At 44.1% G+C, this 4258-nt stretch overlaps 1 pseudogene; it reads left to right on the forward strand.

The window, feature by feature from the left end:
• The first annotated feature begins 513 nt into the window (after positions 1-513).
• On the forward strand, positions 514-2528 carry LOC110288215 (annotated as a pseudogene).
• The last annotated feature ends 1730 nt before the right edge of the window (positions 2529-4258 follow it).

Here is a 4258-nt window from a genome sequence, read left to right on the forward strand (position 1 = left end):
TTCTGAAGTATATTTAGTTTTGGTCATTTGGGTGATATTTTTTCTTTTAGTATACAGCATTCTGGAAAGGCAGACGTTAATTGTATGTATGGAAAGGAGGCTGTAAATCCTAATAACTTAGTTCCTTTTGAAATGTTTCTTCAATACTGTCATCCTTGTAACCACCTTAAATCCATCTATTAGTCTTGTCACAAGTGAGGCCACTGTCTCAGCCTGCAAATCTTTTTATAGCATAGGCCCTAATTTTACGTTCAGAGCTTCTGCACAAGGCTCAGGGGTGGGGTATGGTATGCATTTCCTCAGACAGCATTAGGACTTGGGCCTCAGCAGCCTGATACCTGGCCCAAGTGTCCCTTCTTCTAAAGCAGTAGTAAGTCCTTATGTAAGATGTACCCTTCTCATGAATATGCAAATCAGCTGAGTCTATGGTGGCAAATATAGGTATATCTACACCCCTCAAAAACTTAAGATCACAGTAGTTTCTACAGTCACAGGAGTACACAGGACATTGCCATGGGTTGGAGCTGTATCATTCTCTTTCTGGTAGCAACAGCTACAGGTAAGGGGCTTACAGTAGCAAGTTTGAAGTCTGGCAATACACTCAGGTGACAATGACATCCACTCTGTCCTTCCCTTCACAGGTGTGCACTCCCATTTCCAGCTGCAGCAGTCTGGGGCTGAGCTGGTGAGGCCTGGGGCCTCAGTGAAGATTTCCTGCAAGGCTTCTGGCTACACATTCACTGATTATGCTATGCACTGGGTGAAGCAGAGTCATGGAAAGAGCCTAGAGTGGATTGGATTTATTATTCCTTTCAGTGGTGGTACTAACTAAAATAAAAAATGTTCAAGGGCAAGGCCACATTGACTGTAGACAAATCCTCCAGCACAGCCTACATGCAGCTTAGCAGATTGACATCTGAGGATTCTGCAGTCTATTACTGTGCAAGACACAGTGGAACAACCACATCCTGAGTGTGTCAGAAACCCTGGAGGAGAAGCAAGCTGAGTTAGGACAGAGATGACAGAAAGATTAATCTTTAGACTTGCTCAGAAACAGAAATTTTAAATGCCCATTTATTGCCACTTTCTTATAGTCCTATAGTGTCTTTGTCAGCTTTGTAAAAGGACATATAAAAATAAAGTGATGCTGGTTTAGGCTAAACCTACAGAACACTATACCTTTGCAATTTCTTCATCAGTGACTATCTCTATTGACATGTTTCTTATTAAAACAGCAAAACAGAAAATCATGATAATGCATAATAAACATATCACCAAGAATTACCTTCCCTGACCTCAAAGATTATTACAGTTCAATAGTGATAAAAACTGTATAGCATTGTTATAGAGACAGTCAGTTAGATCAATTGAACATAATAGAAGACCCAGAAATGAACCCACACACCTGTGGTCATTTGATCTTTGACAAAGGAGCTAAAACCATTCAGTGGAAAAAAAGACAGCATTTTTAACAAATGGTGCTGGTTCAACTGGAGGTCAGTATGTAGAAGAATTCAACCCATAGGAAGGACAACAATATCAACCAACTAGACCCCCACCCCCAAGCTCCCAGGGACTAAATCACCAATGGAAAAATACACATGGAGGGACCCATGGTTCCAGACTTATATGTATCAGAGGATGTCCTTTTTGAACATCAGAAGCAGGAGAGGGCCTTGTTCCTGTGAAGGCATGCTGCCCCAGAGAGCATTTCTTATATGGACTCAGGTGACCCCATTCAGCATGTCTTTTTCCAGGTCCATTCAATACTTTTAGTTTTCATATTTCATGTTTTACTATGAGTAGTATTTCATTGTCTACACATCCCACATTGTCAATACCTATTTATCTTTTGTTACAAATATAGGTAGATTCCATTTCCGAGCTGCTGTGAATGGAGCAGCCATAAACATGGATGTGCAGGTGTCTCGGTAATAATATAGACTCATTTGACTACATGCTTGGGAGGGATGGGGCTGGGACACGGCACCATTTTGTTCACTATTTTTGGTGACATGGTCAAAGTGATTTCCAAAGTCACTACACATGTTTACACTCACATCAAAAATCTAGCAAGGATTACATTTTTTTCTGTACCCATTTACTTATTTGTTATCACTTATATTCTTTCTTATTTTCATCTCATTGAGGTCAAGTTGGAACATTAAATTTCTGTTTTTTTTTAATTTCCATTATTTATTCACTTTACATCCTCCCAGTCCCCTTCTCACAAATTTGCTCCCCTATTATTTTCTTCTCTGAGAGGGTGGAACCCTCCCATCCCTGGGTATTCCCCTACCCTGGCACATCTAGTCTCTGCAGTACTAGGCACATTCTCTCCCATTGCAGCCAGAAAAGGCAGACAAGTGAGGAAGACAGGATCCACAGAAAGGCAGTAGATTTATGGACAGCTCCCACTCTAGGTATTGGGGGATTCACATGAAGACTGAGTTGCACATCTGCTACATATATTCAGGTGTCCTAGTTCCAGCGTGTATATGTTCTTTGGTTGGTGGTTTAGTCTCTGAGAACTCCCAAGTATACAGTTTAGTTGACTCTATGGGTCTTCCTTTGGAATTCCTATCCCCTACACATCCCTCAATTCTTCTACCAACTCTTTCATAAGAATCTCATAGGTCTGTCCAATGTTTGGCTATGGGTCTTTCTGCATCTGTTTCAGTCAGCTGCTGGGTGGAGCCTCTCAGAGGGTAGTTTTGAGCAGCCCATATCTACAAGCATAACACTGTATTATTGATAGTGCCAGAGATTGGTGCTTGCCTGTGAGATGGATCTCAAGTTTGGCCATTTGGTTGGCCATCCCCACAGTCTCTGATCCTTATTTATCTATGAATTTCTTGTAGACAGGAAAAAAAAAACTTGGTCTGAAAGTTTTGTGGGTGGTTTGGTGTCTCTATTGCTCCATTGGGGTTCTTTCTGTATATAGGAGTTGGCCTCTTCAGGTTCCATAGCCTCAAAGTAGTATGTCACAGCGATGGTCATACCCATACAGAGGGATACACATTATGCCACCTCTTTGCCCATGTTAATTGGATCTGAATCATACAGAACTGCAGGTCTGAAACCACACAAACCAAGTATATCCATTAGAGTCCTACCAAACCAGGGCCATCAACCTTCATCTTCCTCCAAATACCGACTACAACTACATCTAGGACCAGTGCTGTATACATGGCTAAAGACACTTGAAAGAACACAAACAAGATCCAGGGCAACCTGGCATCTCCAAAGCATGGCTAACCAACTATATTATCTCCTGGATATCCTAACACAATCAAAATACAAGAAAGTGACCTTAAATCCAGTCTTGTAAAGATGATGGGGGCCTTTAAATAGGAAATGCATAAATCCCTTAAGAAATACAGGAAAATATAACTGAACAGATAGAGGTTTTTAGGAGGAAACAAATAAATCCCTTAAAGACATACAGAAAAATACAATTACCTTCCGGTAGGCCAGCACTGGGTTAGCTAGGGTGCAGAGTCAGCTGACACCCGCCAGCTACCCACAACACCTGCCATGGGACCTTAAGACTTCTGGTGAGTGGAACACAGCATCTGCTCCTATCCAATCGCACGGGACCTGAGACTGCATTAGTTAGGGAAGCAGAAAACCCAGCCTGAGTAGGGGCACACCCTGCTTCCGGGCTGACCAGCACCGGGGTAGCTATGGCACAGAGTCGGCTGACACCTGCCAGCTACTCACAACACCAGCCACGGGATCTTAAGACTTCAGGTGATCCGGCCACCCTTCCAGCCAGAGGACAGGTCCCTGCCTGGCCCGAGAGCCCTTTGCCTCAGGATCAGCGGGAGCCATCTTGGTTCCGGGACTCAGCTGATCTTAGTCTGCACAGATGAGAGTGTGCACCACAGAAGCTGACAGCTTCTGGGACAGGCGGGAGCCACAGAGCTACTGAGGCAGCACCCTTTTCGGGCCCCAGACATCCGGCCACCTTCCTGGCCAGAGGACAGGTGTCCACCCGGCCCGAGAGGCTTTTGCATCTAGATTGGCGGTAGCCATCTTGGTTCCAGGACTCCACTAAACATAGTCTGAACAGGTGAGAGTGTGCACCACACAAGCTGACAGCTTCTGTGACCCGCCAAAGCAACACAGCTTCTGGGAAAGGTCCTGTTTTGGGCCTTCATCTTTGGCCAGGAGGAGGTCCAAACACCAGATATCTGTGCACCTTCCCTGTAAGAGGAGAGCTTGCCTGCAGAGAGTGCTCGGACCACTGAAACTC

The sequence above is a fragment of the Mus caroli genome, unplaced genomic scaffold, assembly GCF_900094665.2.
Source record: "Mus caroli unplaced genomic scaffold, CAROLI_EIJ_v1.1 scaffold_15880_1, whole genome shotgun sequence".
NCBI classification, from domain to species: domain Eukaryota; kingdom Metazoa; phylum Chordata; class Mammalia; order Rodentia; family Muridae; genus Mus; species Mus caroli.